This window comes from Cyanistes caeruleus, chromosome 26, assembly GCF_971803275.1.
Source record: "Cyanistes caeruleus chromosome 26, bCyaCae1.hap1.1, whole genome shotgun sequence".
NCBI lineage: Eukaryota > Metazoa > Chordata > Aves > Passeriformes > Paridae > Cyanistes > Cyanistes caeruleus.
In genome coordinates this window covers 2,805,463-2,825,554 of record NC_141726.1, presented here as the reverse complement: position 1 = coordinate 2,825,554, position 20,092 = coordinate 2,805,463, and the positions used below count along the sequence as shown (strand labels likewise).

The following is a 20,092-nucleotide window of genomic DNA, read 5'->3' as shown; positions in this document are numbered from 1 at the left end:
TTTTTTTTTATATTAATCTGGTTTTATTTCTGTTTGTTTTTGGGTTTTTTAATTAGCATTTTTGTATGAATCCCTCCAATCAAATACTGAGTGCAGGCTCTCTGTCCAGGGGGGAATATTCCCATCCAGGATTATTCCCTGGTGCTGATGTTCTGACTGGCTGGGAGGAAAGCTTGTTAAAAGGATTTTCCCCCAGTTCTTCCAGCTCTCCTCGTTGCCTTGTTTGATGTGGGCAATCTGATATGAAGGCAAATGCACCTTCAAGAGCTCAGGAAGTGCCAGGATCTACGGAGATAATGAATTAAAATGCTGCCATGAAGCTGGTTCCACCTCTGATGTGCATGTTTAATTATGTGACAGGTTTTGATAGAAAGTACAATGTTTAAGTGTCTGTAAATTCCAAGCATCCTGTCTGATGAACTGATCTTTATGTATTCCTGCCTCATAAATGGCTTTGAATGCACTTCTAACAAGGGACTGGATTAGGCATAATAGGACAGGGACAGCACGGGGAGAACGTTTCAATTGGCATCTAAAAGGCATCAGTTTCTGTGTGGGGTGAGTGTGAAAGTGCCTTTTAGAATAACCCGTGAAAAATGCAGGAGATGAGTTAAATGTGAGCCCAGGAGGAAGGTCTTGAAGATTGTGCTTGCAGCAAAAATGTGATCAATGGGGAACAGAGAGCGAAACAATGCGGGGCTGCCGGCGAAGTAGGTCACCCGTTAACGAGGCACTGACTCACGCAGAGGGAGAATTTAATTTTTAAACACCAAATCCTGCATTTGCCTGAAATAAAATGTATCTAGAAATTTAGCAGCTGGCTGAATAAGAAAAAAAAAAAAATATATATATGTTTCATTCTGCTGTGTTCGGTTTTTATTAAATTTACTTATATAGTGATTTAATAACTTTTAACATGTAAGCCTTGATTAGATGTGATTCCTTTGTGTTGTTGCTGTTCCTGCAGCTCAGGACTCCCATGAACCAGGAGCTGTTGAACGATGGTGGCTGTTGGGGTGGGATAAAGCTGTGCGTTACTTGCACTTATGCTATGGGAGGTTGGTAAATTCAAATTCTTTGTGTGCTGTTTGTTCACAGAGATAATATAAAAATATATGTGTGGGTATGAAAAGCAGGAGATACCAGACCTTTGAGAAAGCAGCTGCTGTTGGTGTATCCTTTATGTAACTCCAGGGCTGTATAAAGTGTGAGTAAAGTGACATAATTCAGATCAAGGCTTTCCCAGCATATTTGCTCTCCATGAACAACCATAATTTAATGCATTGTTCCTCCAAAAGCAGCTCCACATTCACTCAAACCCCTTCCTGTTGTAATTAGTATTTTATCTTATTGATTAATGGAGAAAAATCTATAAGGCCAGTCTTAAAATCATTTAGCAGTAAAGCACTGTGCAATAATAGTGTCTCTGTAATCCCTTTAATAATGACACAAAGAAGTTATTATTTCTTCTCAGGTGTCCACACTGGATTTATGTTAATGAGAGGAAAATTCCTTGTAGATCAGTCTGGTCACAGTTTTGAAGTCCCAGACCTGAGCAGCTGAGCTGTGTGCAGCCAAGGCTCAGAATGTTTAATAAATTCTGATAAACCACTCATTTATAATTTTTAGCCCTTCTGTCTTCTTTCATCTGCTACACATTTGTATTAGTGCAAAAATATCCTGTTTCATGGCCATAATTTTTCCACAGAGCAAAATTTTTTCGATGGTGTTGTTTTGAATTTTTAATTATTTTATGTATTTATTTAATTATTTTATGTATTTTTAATTGCTGGTTAGCAGAGGGTCTGAAGCAGCCCTCGGGCTGTGGAGGGAAGGTCCTGCCCACAGGGGGCTGGAGAATGCCCAGAGCCCTTTGTAGGGGTAAGCTGTTCCAAAACTGTGCGCTGAAGGCAGGATGTTCCATTTCTGGTCACACACCAAGTGCCTTTTTATTCCTTGGTCCCAACTGAGCCGAGTTAAGCCCACATCATCCCATTTTAAAGAGAGTATAAAACACCCACGTGAAGCCATGCCCCGATTTAATGGGAATAGCTCTTCTGAGCTGCAGAATTCTAAGCTGCAGCTGGTGACTAAAGGTGGGATTTTTGCCATTGTGCATTATCCAGAGAAACATCCTCGGTAGGTTTTTAAAAGCATCCTTGAGAAATGAGCACAAGTTCTAGACAATGGCCAGCATTCAACTGGCAGGAAAATGTTTTTTGTCTGTTAAAAGAGAGATTTGAACCTTCTTCAAGCTTCATTAGGGGATGACTTACCTGAAGAAAACTTCAGTGAAAGGAATGAAACAGGAATTGAGACAATGATTGAAACAAAAGCAGAGTAATTGTCCTCTTCTCACCTGAGAATCATTTTCCCTCAGAGGCAAACCTGCCTGTCTCTCTCCTTGGAGCAATGATGCTGCTTTGGACCACGACAAAGGCTAGGACAGGGACTGAAGGAATTAGGGGGGAGTCTGTGCCTTCATTTCTGGTGGGTGTTTTTACAACTGTCTGCTCCTAGGTATTGGTCTAACATAATGAAATGCATATGTATTTTTAGAGGTGATGTGAATTTTGGATTAATTAAGAACATAAGTCCCAGGCTCCTTCTTTAGATGTAGCTCTTATTAATATTTATAAAAAACCAATTCCGTATTAATACATTCATAATACATCAGATATGTGGCACTACCTGGTTTAATAGATTTTTTTAGAACATCATTGTAACTGTGAGGATGTTCTCCTCTGTCCTTCTCTGAGTTGAAAGAGTATTCATATGGATTTTTCTCCCAGTGTTTAGACAGGATTTTTCTGAAAAGCCTCCTTTTTAATTACCTCTCCAGTCCATCAATAAAGGGCTGTAGGCAATGTAATTTCTGCAGCGAGCAGAGGTATAAACTGCAATGGGAACAGTCAAGGAGCAGAACTGCTGCAGGTATGGATTGGATCAAATCTAATACCTGGCACTGGTGCAGGGGAATGTGAATGGATGTGGGCTGGGGCTGAGGTGGGGTTTGGGGCCTCCAGCCCTGTTCTGTGGTGCTTCTCAGCTGAGTCCCCCTCCTAGTGCCCACGGAGGGGCTGTCCTGGGTCACCCAGGGCCAGGGGCTGCTGTGGGGTACTGCTGGGGCTGGCACAGCACAGGGACCCACAGGGCACAAGGGGTGCCCAGCTTCAAACTTCAAACTGTGCGCCAGAAATTGCTTTAGACCAGGGCTGAGAGCCAGGCACTCGGAGGAAGAAGGTGGAGGAGCTGCTGGTTTTGAGTCATTCACAGAACTGTAGAATCATGGAATGGTTTGGGTTGGAAGGCACCTTAAAGATCACCCAGTGCTACCCTGTGCCACGGGCAGGGACATTTCCATTGTCCCAGGCTGCTCCAAGCCCTGTCCAGCCTGGCCTTGGACACTTCTAGGGATGGAGCAGCCACAGTTCCTCTGGGCACCCTGTACCAGGATACTCCCAGCCAAGAATTTCGCCCCTGTATCACCCCTAGTCCTCCCTCTGGCAATGTGAAGCCATTGCCCCTTGTCCTGTCACTCCAGGCTCCTGCAGACTCTCTCCATCAGCCTCTGCAAATCCACAATTAGGCCACTCCAGGCTGAACAATCCCAACCCTCTCAGTCTTTCCTCACGGCAGAGATGCTCCAGCCCTCTGCTCATCTTGTTTTTAACCATAAAGCAGTGAAGGTGTGGGCCTTGTGTCGCCGTTTCCTTGCTCTTTTGTGCTACTTTTAGGCTAAACTTCCCCCAGCTCCTTCCCCTGCAGTAATTAGGATTGAATATTTTTTTTTTTAAATCTTTTTAACATTCCTCATTTCAAAGTTAATTTGCTTTGAGAACAACCCAATTAGAGGTGAATCACTCTCTGTATGTGCAATTCTGCACTAATTGCTTTATTTGATCATTTTATATTTATAAGCTAAATGCCTTATTTTCTTTAGGAGGGAGCTCTTGCTGCCTCCCACCTCTTGCAGCTCAAGGTCTTTTCCATTTGTGGGTGGCTGCTGGCAATAAAGAACAATGTTATTATACTGTTGTTCAGAGAATTATGTCATTTGCAAAAGAATCCCAGTGCGGAGCCAGCACAGACCCTGTGAGGGGAGGCAGCGCTGGGGGCTCGGGAGAGTAGTGTGTCCTACTTGGCATCACGGGTGTGGAGGCCTGGATTGAATCCCTGGCCCAGGAGATGGGGAAAATAAACTCATACAGCCTGATAGCTCATCAGGCCTGCAGTTACTGAGGGTTCACACTGAAATTCAACCCCACATGATCCCCTGTCCTGGTGATGTCTTAGGATTTTAGCTTTTCTATTCTTCATCTATTTGTAACCCTGCCATTCTTTAGTGTGTAACTCCAAACTCCACACACAGTGTGAGCTGCTGCTTTCCCATTTGGGTCAGACACAGCAATTCCTCTCCAGCCCTGGCAATCAAGGACACCTCACTGCCTCAGGCCCCCAGAGATGGAAACAAAAGGGAGTTGGGGGCAGCAAACTTGGGGGAAATGACTTCATTACCTGAAGCTGGAATTGGGAGATTAACCCCAATATGCAAATGGCCCAAACTTATAAAAGTGTGAAACCCCTGACCCGTGGTCCATTTTGGGTGCAGCCCCTGGGGGGCTTTGTCTGCCTGAAATGTCCCTGGAGGCCCCTCAATAAACAGAACTGCTTTTTATTCCCTGAATTCTGTCCAGCCTCAGTTTTAGTTAAACACAAAAAAGGCATCACTGGGATGTTATTTTTTGGAGTTGAAATGGGTGTCTCCAAGTTTGCAGTAAAGATAAATCAATAGTTATCATCTGTTTTGCTACATGGGTTTAGGATTGATTCTGAATTAGTCCACAGTGATCTTTAAGTAAAACTAACTGTGAGACATTTTGCTGTTAGCAGGAGTTTGAAGCCAAGCCTGAGCGAGCCAGCTTAGGATAGCAGCTGCTCACAGCACTTGTTCAGCCTGGGTTAATGTCCATCAATCCTCACCACCAAATTAACACCCAACATTTGCATTTGGGACGTTTATTACCTAGGTTCCAGCAATCCTATTGGAAATGTGAATTTTCCCAATCCTGGTTTTCCCTTGGAGGGAGTTGTCCTGACTTTGTACCCATCACTGTCATCCAAATACATCATCTCCAAAAAAGAGCAAGTGTGCTCTGTGTACACATCTAACAATATAAAAAATCTGAATATAAAATATTGAGGAGGAGGGTAAAGGTCAAACAGAGAATGTTTCAGAAGACTCCAGACTGGGCAGTGTGAGCAGCTCATGAACCAGGCCTAGCAAGAGACAGATGACTGTGCCAATCCCATTTATGTGGCATTAAAAATATTTATCCCTTTTCAGAAAATTAACTCAATAGGAGATGATGCCATGTTTTGAAGCCTGGTTAAAATTTTCAAGGGAGAGAAAGAAAGTTCTGTTTGTTAGTTTTTTAAATGTAATTAATAAGTCAATCTTGAGGTTAGTTTCCTGGTGGTATTTACAACCCTGACATTTGAACTCTTGGTTTATTTATAATTCCAAGGATCCTGTATCCAACTCAGTAATTTAAGTATTGCCACCTTGTCCCATTTCAGAGCTGAAGGCAGCACTCTCCATCCCTAGCAGAATCCCACCTACCAGCCCAGCAGCAGGGAAAGCAATTGGCACCAATTCAATTTATTCAGGCTGGAAATAAGATTGGGAAATACCATCACCTTAATTCATTATTATTTTCACTATGTGAGTTGTAATCTTGTCATTATCCTTTATGCCAGCCTTAAGATCATTCTATTCTCCAGGGAGTTTCAAATGTTTCTTGCCAGGTAGCAGTGCTGGAACTCCGTGTTCCTGGCTGGCACAGAGCCCTGTGGGAAATTGGGAGGGGGGCAGCTGGTGTCATTCAGAGCCCACAAAGCCCCTGTGAGGCTGGGGAAGGTGCTGTGCCCCTTTTGCCACCCAGCCCCTGCTACTGTTGTTCCACAGGTGCGTGTTGGATGGGGTTGTTAATTCCACTGAGCATCACGAGTCTGGGCACAGAGAGCCCTGGGGATGGATGTGGTCAGGCCATAAATGTTCCTTACCTCTGGCTGTTTTTGTAATAAGGAGCATTTGTGAGTCATTTCCAAACCCTCTGGACCAAGCAGACGCAGGGTGAGACCCAGCAGTCTGCAGAGCCAGGACAGCTGAGGAGAATTTGGGAATTCTGCTCCTTTTGGCCTGCATCCAGTGAAGTTGTGTGTGTTAACTGTGGGGCTGGGACAGCAGGCAGGGAGCTGTGGGTGGAAGCAGCCTGCCCTGCCCTGAGCAATCCCTGGCAGTTCTATCCCAGCCCCTGATCAGGACTGGGGGCAGACTGCAGGATGGATACGTGCTGCATAGGACAAAATCAGTCATGCAGAGGCAAACAAGCCAAGCCCTGAGAGGTGCAAGAGGTGCCCTGGAGCCCTGGATTGGGAGCCTGTGGGTGCTGCTCGTGTGGCTGTCCTGAGTCCCCAGCAGTTGCCACAGCCCCAGCAAGCATGGAACTCCTGCATCCTGCAGGCTATAAAAATCCATGATGGGGAATATCTGTAGGAACATCAATCTTCGTGAATGAAGAGAGGATGGAGCAGGGAAGTCACGAGTGAGTTATCCCGTCACTCCTGACAAATGGAGATAAATGGTGTGACACCAGCTATTTATTTATACACTTTGCTGGGTTTGCATATGGGTGTGAGCAGGAGGAGCAGCACCATGCCACATGTGCCGCTGCTGCTGCAAAGGGCTCTGGTCAGGGCAAGTTTTGGGTGCTTTTCACTGTGTGTATGGTCACAGCAGGCAAGGGCTGGGCTCCAAGGAGAGAGATCAGAGAAGACCTTTTCCAGCTGATGCTGTCTGGGCTGGATCCCTTTGTTTCCTGAAGCCCACAGTGCCGTGAAGATTGAAATCTGTAATTTGGAGAGCTCTGTATTGTTGGAATAAGGCCCTGATGGAGGTAATACCTGATGTTTTGCAGTGCTTGAAGCACACGTCTGACAGAGGGAGCTGGGAAGCTGCGGGATGTGCATCATGGGCTTCGCATTATGCATCTTAGAAATGCAAATTTATTTTCATATTAACCCTCAGCTCAGTGCAATCCTGCTAATCCTTTCACAAAGGCATGAACTACTAATCCAAGTGCTGCACAGGCCTTGCAGATCTCTGTGCAGTTTCCCAGATTCCTCTCCATGTTGAAAAGGAAATTTGTATTATTTAGTACAAGAGTGCAGCTGGAATTGGAGGTGACTTTTGCTTCTCTGGAGAGGTTTCCTGGAAGTGAGCTGGTATGAAACCTTCCTTCCAAGCTGCCTGGAATAGGGGTCTGTTGCAGCTGAGTCCTGCTTCTCCTGGAACTCCTTCTAATGGAATTGGACTAACACAAAAGGACCAAACATCAGTCAAACTACCACAATTTAGGGGGCTGTAGAAGCCTGTATTGCCCATACTTAGTCTTGCTAAGGAATGGGAAGTCTGAGCGGGTTTAAGGGTTTGTTCATTCAGTGACTGATTCATGAGCTGGTTTCTTTGCTAAAAAAACCCATAATTTTTATTTTGGAATAAATTCAGTCCACAAATGTAATCACCCAGAAAAATATTTACTGTGACCAGCACAATCACTTCCCTGACCCTTCTGTCTTTATAAAATCACCCAGCACAGCTGCTTTATAATTTACTATTGTTTTATTAATTTTATCTTACTGTTCTTTCAGCACTCATTCCTGTCACAGTCAGGGATTTGTGATCCAAGCCAGCCAGCCAAAAACCCAAACCAATTTGCATACACCCAAACAGGAACATTAGCAGGTCAGAGCTAAATGCTGTACGTGCACTGTTGGTGTCTCTGCTGCCAGCCCCATGGCTGGGGGACATCCTTGGATGCTGAGGGTCCTGCAGGGCTGGACACGGTTCAGTCCTTCCTCAGAGCCTCTGATTTACTGTGAGTGGGACATAAAGGGTCCCAAGAGATTTGGAAATGCTGCCTTTGGGAAGAGAGGGGAGGATTCCTCTGCCAGCATAACAAAACTGCTGCCCCTCCTGCCAATCCTCCCCCTGTTCTGTGCATCGAGGGTTTCTCTAACATTTCTGGCTGGAGGGTGTGGGTGTTCACCTCTTTATTTTTTTAATATTCCACAGACACATGAGATGAGACCAAGCTGTATAATTTTCTTCCCACTCCCTGTGTGCAGCCACTGAATTCGTCTTAATTTCCTGCACCAGTGCCCATGGACTGGGAGCTGGTTTTTGCCCCCCCCAGAGTGAATGATGCTGTTCAGGAGCTCAGGTGATTAAAATGGGAAGACTCCAGCTAGGCACAGAAAAGGGAATTTTCTCATGTGTTCTTGGTGTAATGCAGGAAAAAGCTGAGGGATTGTGAGTTGATGCAGAGGGATGGAGGGTGCCTTCGGAAGCCACCACTCTTCTGGTCTGTCACCACATGGAGTCATGGCTGAGCCCCAGAGACCCCCCCTAAAAACCACAGCCTCCCCCCCCTCCCTTGGCTGTACATGAGTTTTTGATTTTGCAGCCCCTTTCTCATGCTCTGGCTGTGTATTTGTGGGGACTCCTGGGGTGTTTTGTGTAGGAAGTCAGAACAAGGCTCCTACAACCCTTGCAGGCTGTGGAAATAAGTGTTGGCACATTGTGGCTCACAGCAGGGGAGGGATGGAGGGAGGTTGGGCATTTCTCATTAAAGGAGGATCTTTGCTTCCCTCTTCATCCACAGGTTCCTCCTGCCCAAACAAAGCCCGTTGGAATGCCTGGGCCCTTGGGCACTAATCTGCTGTCTCCTGTGTAGAGTTAGAATTTCACAGAACCACAGAATCATGGAGTGGCTTGGGTTAGGACCTCAGAGCTCATTTTGTTCATAGCAGGGACACCTTCCTCTATCCCAGGCTGCTCCAAACCCTGTGAACCTGGCCTGGAACACTGCCAGGGATGGGGCAGCTTCTCAGGACAACCTGTGCCAGGGCTTCTCCACCCTCACAAGGAACAGTTTCTTCCTAATATCCCATCTAACCCTGCCCTCTGTCAGTTTGAAGCCTTTGCCCCTTGTCCTGTCACTGCATTCTCCTGTAAATAAAAATTAATAGAAATAAATAAAGTAAATAAAGAGTGTTTCATGGGCAGCTGAAAGCTTGGCAGAGATCACACCCTATCATTGCTCATTCTCAAACACCCTTTTCTGGCTCCTTGTTAATCCCAGACAGAGAAGCCACAAGTGCAGGAGTTGTGTCTGTGCTGCCCCATTGAGCCCCACAGGCAGGGTCTGTCCCTGCTGTAACCAGACAACGCTCCCACCTGCTGCAGGGGGATAATTTTTTGTTTATAGAAAAATCCATAAGGTTTGAGTTATCAAAAGGTGTGTGCACTAGTGGGAAGGACACAAAATCAATGCTGAAATATTGTCTTATTTAATGGCTGCTGTAAATAGCTCTGTTCTGATTCTTTAGTAGGAGTGAATTATGGCACGGGGTGGGGGGACAGTGGGGTGGGCTGGTGTGCAGCCCAGAGCCCCACCAGCCCCACCTGGCCCGGGGGGAGCTGACAGGAGGCTGTTACAGAGCAGAGAATAGCTTCCCACTGCCACAGGGCAGGGTTAGATGGGATATTGGGAAGAAATTGTTCCCTGTGAGGGTGGGGAGGCCCTGGCACAAGTTACCCAGAGAAGCTGTGGCTGCCCCTGGATGTCCAAGGGGACAAGGGATGTCCAGGCTGGACAGGGCTTGGAGAAGCCTGGGATAGTGGGAGATGTCCCTGCCATGGAAGGGGATGGAACAAGACAACTCTAAGGTGTCTCCCAACCCAAGCCATCCTATGATTCTGTGATATCTTTGCTCATGGCTTCATGGGAATGAATTTAGTAGAATCACAGATGCCACAGGCTTTCACTAGCCCAGGTTGTTCCAGGCCCCATCCAGCCTGGCCTGGAACAGGGATCAGGAACAAGGATGCCCAAGGGGAGAGGCATCTGTAACTTTTCTGGACACCTGTAGCAGTGCCTCAGATGTGTCTTGTCCCTTTCTCATTTTATAAGACATGTTTTTAGAAACATCACTGAGGCTTATAAATGAGGCTTTTAAAACTGTTTAAATACCTGTCATATTTATGGTCTGTTTCCATGTCACTGAATGCAATTATCTGCAGGAGAAGTTTTTTCTAGAATGTACTCAGGTAATTTGGAAAACACTGGTATTTTCTTCCCTTTCTGGAAAGGCCTGAGGTCTGGGCTGGGGTTATGGAGTAACCCAGCTGTGTTTTCAGCAGCAACATATCGGTGAGAAGAAAACAATATTGCAGGGTTCTTTGCCTGAAAGTCAGAAGGAATTAGGAAATCCTGCTCTGCATCACTCCTTGAAGGTCAGGCAGGCATTTCTCAGTCCAATCACATGTGCAAACTCCAGCATCCAAGGGCTCACAGAAGCTGATAAAGAGTTTTCCCTGAAGTCCTGCTGCAGCCAGTGGGATGGTGCCAGCATCACCTCTGTCAATATTTAACTCTGGGTCAATACAGCTTGATGTTTGGCTTAACAGAACTTAATATCTGCCGAATGTCAGCCAAGTTCTTGCAAGTGAGCTTGCAAGAACCAGGAGCTGCCTGCTTCTGTGGGGAAGGGGTTCCTGGCTGAGAAGCCAGAGTGGTGAGGAAGCTCCTGCTCCTCTCCACCCCAACAGACAGGGCTGCTAACCCAGAATGGGTTACTGGGGCTGTGCAGGGAGCAGGGAGCTGAATTTCAGGGGATAAGCCTGTCACTGGTGCACAGGACAATCACCAGACAGGGCTGCAGCTCGAGGAGCAGCAGCTTTTCGAGGCATCTGTCCCTTTCTGTTTGAGCTGCTGGGGCTCATGTGGCTCCATCTGGCATCCGGGGTAGAATCGTAGAACAGTTTGGGTTGGAAGGGACCTTAAAGCCCATCATGTTCTAACCCCCTTCCACTAAACCAGTTGCTCCAGTTCCCCTGGTCCCATCAACATCCCCAACATTTGTGTGTGCTGCTGGTTTTCCCTGTTTTTTTTTTTTTTTTTTGTTCTCTTGAGTTTTTTACCTGCCCAGCAGAGATGCCCTGAGGCTGCTGCAGGCTGCTGGCCATCGCTGCCCCTGTGCCTTCCCCTCAGCCTGGCACCTTCCCCTCTTCCCCACAGCCTGTGTCTTTGGGCAGCAGTTAGCCAGTGACAGGGGTTTCTTTTTTATCATGGCTTTAATATTCATGACACTTGCAAATTAGGGGAAAAGGTAATTGTCCCAATTAACACTAAATAGGTTTTTCTCACACATCTTGAATAATTTGATGCTTCTGCTTATCTCATAAAAAGTTTCCTGGTGGAACTGCCTCAGCTTCGGTGTTCATACAAGAGCCTGCTGAGCCTTGGTAATTAAGCTGTGATTAGCCAGCTATAAATACGTAGGGTGGAATTCTGCATTGCACTCATAGGGCGCTGATAATAAAGTGATCAGATCAGTGAGCACCTCAGGTAGAGCAGCAGTGGTGGGAGGAAGCTTTTGCTGTTGATGGCAGGTCAGCTGCCATGGTCAGCTCCTCTTCCTGTGGTGGAGTGCTGGACCAAGGCTAGATCACTTCTCCTGGGAGGCTCCCTGTCCCACGAGTATTTCTTCACAGAAAGGGCTGTCAGGCACTGGAATGGGCTGCCCAGGGAGGTCTGGAGTCTCCATCCCTCGAGGTGACCAAGGAACAACTGCACATTGCACTCTGTGGTGTGGTCTGAGTGACAAGGGGGGCTTCGGGTAGGACTCAATGATACTTTTGCAACCCCAGTGATTCTGGGATTCTGTGATTCCCATGAATGGGAGAGTGGTGAGGAATTGGCTTTTTGAGGAGGTGGCTCATTGGGTTCCTCTGCTCCCCCTGCCCCCTGTGGTTTGGGCTCCAGAGATGTGATGAGGAGTCTGATGAATGAAAACCTCCTCCCACCCAGAGCACAGGATGACTCCTGGGCTTGAAACTGGGGGCCACGAGGTTGTGTCCATTCAGCCAGATGGATCTCCTGGCCTCTGGACCCAACTGTTTGTGATGCCAGGGGACTGCTCCCCAGTGAATCACAGCTGATACTTCATCACACACATTATTCTGGTAAGGAATAAACTGGAGGAAGCCAGGACAATTTGGAGAAGAAAACGAACTGACAGTTCCCGAGTAAATGATTCATTATTCACTAAACTCTGGCTGCTTATTGCACTTGTCCCGACTCCTGAACAAAAGTTGGCTCATTTCAAACCCTGCTGCATTCCTATTTCTCTGCTGCGACATGACCTGGCAGCTGAAATGTTCATGAACACACTTATCTTACGAATTAGAAGTTCTGTCAAATCTGATTCTGTGAACTGCTCGCAGGAAATTCATATCAGCTGCTAATTTCCATCCCTTTACGTCTCAAATACCATTTGTGAGCTTTCTAACTCAATGCTATTTCAGTTTTAAAAGCACTTCAGGAAAACAACGTGGGATTATTTGGCAGGAGGCAGTTGTCTAAAGCACTGTCAGAACAAGCACTTTCTCTTTAGCAGCCTCTTTCCTCACCATTACAGCTCCTGCAGGGGCTGGTACAGACTCGGCCCCTTTGGGCCTGGCACTAGAGGAACAACGTGCACAAAATCCTGATGATTTTGTAGAGTTTGACATACTGTCATGGAAGTGTTCCAGTCATGTGAGTGAGGAGGCAAACAGGGAGATCTGAAACTCCAGAACATTGTGCAAAGGTTTGGATGTGAGGAAGTGCAGCACCGGAGAGGGAACAGCAGAGTCCCCGGGCCCAGGTGAGGGGGGAAACACAGGTGGAACAGAAAACAACTGTGAAAAATGAGGTTCACATATTTTTTTTTTTATAGAATTTAAAGGTTTAATAGAAAGACAATTAGGAGATAAAAATAAAGTAAAGTATACAGATATGGCTGGGTGTCTCTGCATTCAGCCAAGAGAGCACACCTTACTAACAAAGGATTGTCCCTTAAAAACAGAACTTTACTGCATATTCATAAATTCTCATGCATGATTCAAACATTCTTCTTAAGTTTTGGATGTTTCTTTGTTTAGTTTTTGACTTGCCCCCTTCCTAATAAATCAATCTTCTTGGCTCCACTGAGTTTCACATTCCCTGATAAGAAAAATGCAATAAATTCCTCCTCCAGAGCTCTGGTCGCTGCTGTCTTCATCTGGATAACATAATCTAAGAATGGAGGGGGGTCTCTAACTATCTTTTTCAGTCTTTGGGTTATACAAACAAAAGTAGTTTTTGTTTTAATACAATGCCATAGCTCAACATATATGTTTATTATACCACTATTTCTAAGTTTCATCAGTAACAGAAATAGAAGGAACTATATTAATATAACAAAGATTTCTAACCTTATACATATATCATTCATTTTAATCTTTGCAAGAGGACAATAATATAATATTTATCTATAATACTCTCATGTACCTCAGCTTATGGAGAAAGGGAGAAGGGACATAAGGCCAAGAAATTGGGGTAAAAAGGAGGCTGTGCCCTCCAAAAATTGGAGAGACCCCAGGGGAATGCCCCATGGCCTCTCCCTTTATTGGAATAAAGTAAAAGGACTCCTCTGTCTCCTTTTTGGACATAAAACTCTGGTGTTTGTGGATTAATTTTCCTGACAAACAGAAAACAACGAACCAGTTTATGCAAAATCAGAAGTGAGCAGAACACTCAGAAAGAGGATCCCAAACAAAATTCAGAGAAAGAAAAAGAAAGGTTCGGTCAGGGCCCTGCCCTCTGGATCGAGATGCATGGGGGGACGCGGTGTGCCCTGTGTCACCTGGGCACAGGTACCTGCAGCAGGGAAGGCCACGCTGCCAGCAGGAACCTTCCGGCAGTGCTGGAATAACCACAGAGAGCTCTAGCAGGCGTTAGCTTCGGTTTGGGCTGTTTGGCAAAATGAACCGTGTCCCTGTACGTGCTTATTCAGGCTGTGAGGGGGAGATGGAAACGCTCCCTTTCACTGCTGATTTCTCCATCTGTTTTCTGTCTCTGCTTTGTTCGCCTGCAGCGCTGCGTGGGTGCTTGTTGGGGAAGGGCGTTCCGGAGCTCTTGCACAGTTTTCCTGGTAAACACGGTTTGATAGTCACTTCAAGTGTGGCTTTTACAGTGCTCTCACATTTCATTCCTTTATGCCCTGCCAATCCAGCCGAGTCCTGCTGCTCCTTTTGTCCCTCTGGTCTTCCAGCCCAGCCCTGCCCCCACACTCGAATGCAGTGAGAAGTATTTTTTCCAGTTTAACGCTGACCAGTTTTTATGTGTAGCTGTAAGTGGGTCCATTAGCTCTGGTCAGAGGAAAGCTGAAGAGCATTTCGCAGATAATTGGGCCTGCATCCATCAGAAGGTCCTGATGTGGAGCCTGCAGCTCTCTGTGCTGGTGAAACATCTGTGTAAAGAGCTCTGCAGCTGAACTCCCCGTCACCACAGCCCTCTTAATGCTCTCCATGCACCGGGGACTCCTCTGGGTCTACCCAAAATAGCAGCTCTCCACTTAGGCAGCCGTGTGCTGAAACGGGACTCGTCTCATTTAAATGTTCCCTGCTGTAGGCACGACCTGAGCCTCTTTGTGGGATGCTCTGAACTATTAAAGCCTCACTCTTCACAGCTCTCGTTAGTCCTGGAGGATGTGGGGCTGGAGATGGCCCTGAGCTGAGTGTATCATTTCCCAGCCACATCTGGAAAGGGGCAGATGTGCAGTTGCAAGCAAATGGTCATTTGTCACAGTGAAAGGGTCTTCCCTAGTAGGATTACCCTTGAAAAGAAGGCTGTACTTTAGGATGAGGAGATAATTGTAGTGTTTGTGGAACTGTGACAGTCAGATAAAATCTGGGGCGCTTTCCCCAGCTCTGTTCAAATTCTGCTCAGTCTCAGCACACCGTGCAGCTGCTCTGAGGCCCCTTGCCTCTGTCTGATGCCTGTCCCTTGTTTCCCCATGCATTTTCCAGCTCTGCTGCTCACCTACTGCTCTGTGCTGGGACCTGCTGCTGGCTGGGGACCTTCTGCACCTTGGCACTTGTCCATGGCACAACGCTCAGGGTCTGCCTCCAGAACCAACAAAAGTTTTTTTAAGTGACTGTCAGGGGATCACAGCATTCTCTGCACCAACAAAATGAACCTTTAATAAGGTTCTTGAAGGCATTTAACACTGAGAGAAGATGCAGAGTGGACCTGATGCATCTCTGCGTCTCGCGGCATGATGAGCTCCTCCTGAGTCTCCAGTCTGTTACAACCTGGACACGTCAACTGTCCTAGGATCAGCTCTTCAGAGGCACCCACCAGCTGTGCTGTTCTGCTGTTGCCTGCACCTCTGCCCTCTCCATCAACACTGGGCAGTGTGTCATGCTGATGGATCCCACCTCCTTGTCCACCACCAAACACTGCAGATGCTTGTGGTGTCAGCCTGGGCTGTGCAGAGGAGGTGCGGGCTCCCATCCCTGCTGCTTAATCTGGAAGAGCCATTATTTAAGATTATTGTTGCACCACTGAGATGAAGTCAGAGGATGCTGCTAGCTTGCTGGGATGTGGGATGGCGTCGTGCAGAATTTGAGGGTGATGCTGTGCAGGATGAATGCCAGAGAGCAGGGAGTTTTCAGACATACAGATTTGTTGTGTGGATCATCATCTGTTCCTTCTGTGTGCTACTTAAATTGGCTGTTGTTATGCAAATCCCGTAATGTATTTAGGAGTGCTCTCCAGAGATTTCAAATGGCATCTAATCTGGTTAGCAGATCCTTTCTGCAAGAGACCTGGCTAATGTGTTCAGCTAAAAATGAGATATTGGTATTTTATGCATGTGTGACTAGCGACAGAGGCTGTTTTATCCCATTCACCAAGCACTTACAGCACTCTGACTGACCCAAAACCCGTGTAACTGCCAGGAAGAAGAATAAACACACAAATAATGTGAACAAGCAAGAACAACATATTCACAGCTCCTGACTGTGCCTCGGAGTGGCTGCAAACTGGGAACTTGCCTGTTCTCCTGAGTTAAACAAGACTGGGCTAAGTCTGTACCTGGATGAGAAACCCAGGAGCTCCTAGAGTTCCTAATTCTTGCCCTGCCTGTATCGCTGTCATGTCAGGCCCCAGTGCACCTTCCCTCTGCTCCCTGGATTTACTTGTTGCCAGTTTGATTTGCAAACTATTGGGGAGTTTTTTTGTGCCTCCAGATTGATGAGAGTTCCATGCCAAGGGTTCTTCCTGATGTCCTTCTGTCTGTCCACCACCTCATTCTTGGCCTGTGGGATGTCCAACAGGAAACAGATTCCTGTTAAATCTGGTTTTAATACAATTATTTTCATGCAAATAAGTGTATCTATTTTACTAGTTGAACTTAAAAACTAAGTGTATCCACTTGGAATGTTCCACTTATTTCTAGCCCAGACTTTTTGACCAAATGGCACTTTATTTTCTGTTAGTTAAAACAAATGTTTCTGATTTTTTTCTTTTAATGTTGCATTAGAATTGGGTTGAGAGAAATTAGCTCAAAAGTATCTCATTGAAATAAAAAAATGTTAATTGAAGAAGGTTTTACTCTAAATTTAAATTTAAAAGGCAAATGTCTTCAACAAAGCAACGTGAGCGATTAAATAATTTCAATATACATGAATCACTTTATCAAATTAATCTTTCATTTGAAGACTATAAATACAGTAACATTCACATTTGCGTATTCTGTAAATGCAGGGGGTTTGGTGGAGTTCTTGTTCCTGGTTCCACGTAGCTCTGGGCTGGCTCCTTCTTCCCTTCTGCACCATCTGCTCTGTGTCTCCTACCCCAGAACTGCCCCACGTGCCACTGTAATGTTCCTTGTCAGATGACAGATTTTGGGGAGCTTTAGTAATTAGGAACTCTACTCTCATCAAGGAAAATAATTAGTGTGAATGCTTGTGGTTTACTAAAGCAGCTCAATTAAAGAGAGTAACAAGCTTTTTGCAGCAACAAAGGAGGGACTAAGCAGGCCTTGGTGAGTAAATAAAGCTGTAATCAGTGTGATTAATTTAAAGTCTCAGGAAGGCAGGAATTGGACTGATATTCCAAAAGTCTCACATGTCTCATGAGATCTCAGAAGAAATCATTCCACATTTTAGGGCTAACACGAGGCCTCATTAATTGTGAACAACAGAAAGAAGTAAAATCTGACAAATGTAATTTGCTATTAATTTTCTCTGAAACACAGATTTTCATGAGTGTTTTCATGGGGCTCCTGAAAAAAAATCTGTGTATGTTTCCTGACAAAAATAAATTCAAGAAAGGTTTAGGAATGGACTGGCTTTTAAAACCCCTCTCTCATCTGCATTTTTTTCCCCCTGGCACTATTATGGGGACTCCCTTGTGCTGTTTCTGTTGCTCAAGAAATCTGTGCTACTGGTATTCCTTCTCTTACACCTGAAATTTGGCTTTCCTCCACAGTTAATTTTGGGATACAACAAACCCTTAACAGCTGGACAGGAACTTGGACTGTAAATCGTAACCAGCTTTAATTTAGTTCATTTCCCACTGGTGACTGATGGTTTTATGGTGCTTTACTGCACTTCATAATAATTTAAAGCAGATATTTAGCATGTCTATAAAACTTCTTTCATGATGTTCTGGGGAACGGAAGCCATGTAAATACTCTCTGGGTTTTTGGTTGAGTTACAAACTGTTGACAAGTCAATCTACAAAATAATTACTGGGGTGGAGGAGTTACTGAATCCCTTTGCTCACAGGAACCCATTTATGGGGGGGTTCTCAGTTTTCTCTGATTAAATCCAGACAGGCTAAATTCTGTAACCAGCCTTTGAACCTGGGAAACATCCTGATAATGTTTCAGTCTAGAAATGTCATGTCAGACAAATCTTGGGTATCCTTTTTCTGCAGAATACGAGGAATTAATATTTTCCAGTGATAAGTATTTTTCATTCCTTCTCATTTTTCTAGTGTTCCTAGCATTCTCAAATTTTCTCCTCAGCAGATTTTAGTGGAAAAAAAAAATCATTTGAGTGACTTATAACTGATGATTTCCATTACAATTATCTGAGAATAAGCACCTCTGATTGCTGGGTCTTTCCCTTTGCTCAAGGCAGAGCTCAGGGAAATTCTGAGTGATTTGGTGCAAATCCAGCAGTCCCTGTCAGTGAAACCCTGGGTGCACCCAGGGCTGGGTAGTGAGGTGAAACCTCCTTGAATTGCAGCTAGGGTCCTGCTCATTCCGTTGTGTTTCTCTGAGTTTCCTCTTGCTGAATGCTGTAAAATTGTGTCCTGGCTGATGAAAATAAATATTCCAGTGCTGTGTCAGTTGGCTGTGGCACCCTGGAGAGAGACATGGCATTTCCAGCAGACATCTGAGCAGGGAGAAGCAAAACAGACCCTAATTGAAAATACAGCTGCTTAAGGACAGTCCTGATGTGGTCCTGGCAGCCACCAGAGGCATGGAAATGCGGAGGGTCAGTGGCTGCATGGGCACAGGCAGGAGTGATGGTATATGTCAGGCCTTGGGTGTCTTCTGGAGAGACTCTGGTCAGACCAAGGTCAGCCTCCAGTGGGAAACCAGATAAAAACCTGCAGAAAAAGCATAATTCTAAATTCCAATATTAAAATGTATTAAATTGTCGCTTTGCAGTGTTGCTGGACTGGCTGTGGCTCTTGAGAGCATCCTGCCCATGCATTGCCAGCTCATCTTCCACTGGATATGGATCCAGGGCATCCCCCGGCTGCTACTTTCCTCCCTGCCACGCTCCTGAAAACACATTCCCCTTGAGAGGGAATTTCATTTGCAAGCCTCCAGGTTTTGGATTATCTTTCCCAATCCCCTGCAGTATTATGAATTATTTTCAAATTTAACTTGAGTGTTTCTGTGAACCTTGCCCATGAACTCTGCAGTAATTTGTGTTGTAATGGGAAGGGCAGCACGACATGGAAAGAATCTTTCCATAAATAAATGCTGTATGCTGGGGAGCACCTGCAGCAGGAATGAGAAATCAGAGGTGATGGGGCTATTTCAGCAAGTTCAAATTCCAAGCAACCTCCTTTCAGTAGAGGAAAATACCATTCCAGTACCTGCCATTGTGTTCATTTGCACTGGAGAAGGATCAGCGTTTGCATTAGGTTCTCCAAATTTTGATAACCTCATTTCCCCTGAGGGAGTTTTCGGGCAGGATAATGTATAGCCCCATGTTGTGTGTTCCGAATTCCATTTGTGAGAGATCAGGATTTTATTGCCAGAGCAGCATTTAAAAATTGCTCTCTCTTTTCTTCGCTTTGTGGGAATTTACAGGCCCAGAGAGGAAAGAAAAGGATTTTTTGATAAGATGTAGGATTGATTTTATTTATTAGTTTTGATGGGAATCTTTACCCCATGGATAAATCTTGCTAGTTATCAAAAGTAGTTGCTGAAAATGCCTGGCTCCTTCCTGCAGTGGAGCTGGAGCTGCCAGTGCAGGGTTTCCCAGCACAGAAAACACTTTCTCCAGTTTTCTGGAGCTGAAACACCTGGTGGTCTGTGTGCCCAGCCACCAGCATCACCAGGCAGACAGCTCCAAGGGCGAGGGCTCAGCTTTTCCTAAAAGTAGGACTTCTTTGAGGTGTTTTAAGTTTTTTTTCTTTTTTCCTTCCTTTATTCCATCATCAAGCAGCTGCTGGGGCAGCTGAATTATGCTCGGGTATCTCCCTGCAGCTTCCTGGATCCCTGCAGCTCCTCTGTTCCTGCAGATGGATGATGTGCCTCAGTGGTTGGAACAATTTCCTCTTCACTCTCCTCCTTTTTACCCTCTTCCTCTTCCTTGCCCCAGGCACTCTCTTGGCTCACTGCACCATGTTCCCTGTGGTGCCAGATTTCAGGCAGCAGGATTTCTAGGAATTGCCTTGGTGAGGCTGGGGAAGCTGGAGGTGAGAGCAGACGTTGTCCAGTGCACGCTGGGCTCCTGCTCCAGGCCAGAACCAATTTGGGGGTGTCTGGGCGATCCCCACTGTTGGGCCAGCTCTGTCCCTAAGCTTGGAATGTGTATCAATTTACCCCATGGAATTTTCCACTTGTTTTTTATTTAATCGAGCATCTCTCAGCATGTCTCCTCCTCACTGCTCTCCTGAAGGATTGA

General features: G+C 45.7%; 1 long non-coding RNA gene across 1 annotated transcript in view; it reads left to right on the top strand.

The window, feature by feature from the left end:
* LOC147649265 (uncharacterized) overlaps positions 1 to 17,894 on the top strand; it is a 31,160-nt gene extending 13,266 nt beyond the window's left edge. Inside the window, exon 2 of the long non-coding RNA XR_015279294.1 lies at positions 14,960 to 17,894. This is a non-coding gene — a long non-coding RNA (uncharacterized LOC147649265). The remainder of the gene's footprint in view (positions 1 to 14,959) is intronic.
* Positions 17,895 to 20,092: the final 2,198 nt, after the last annotated feature.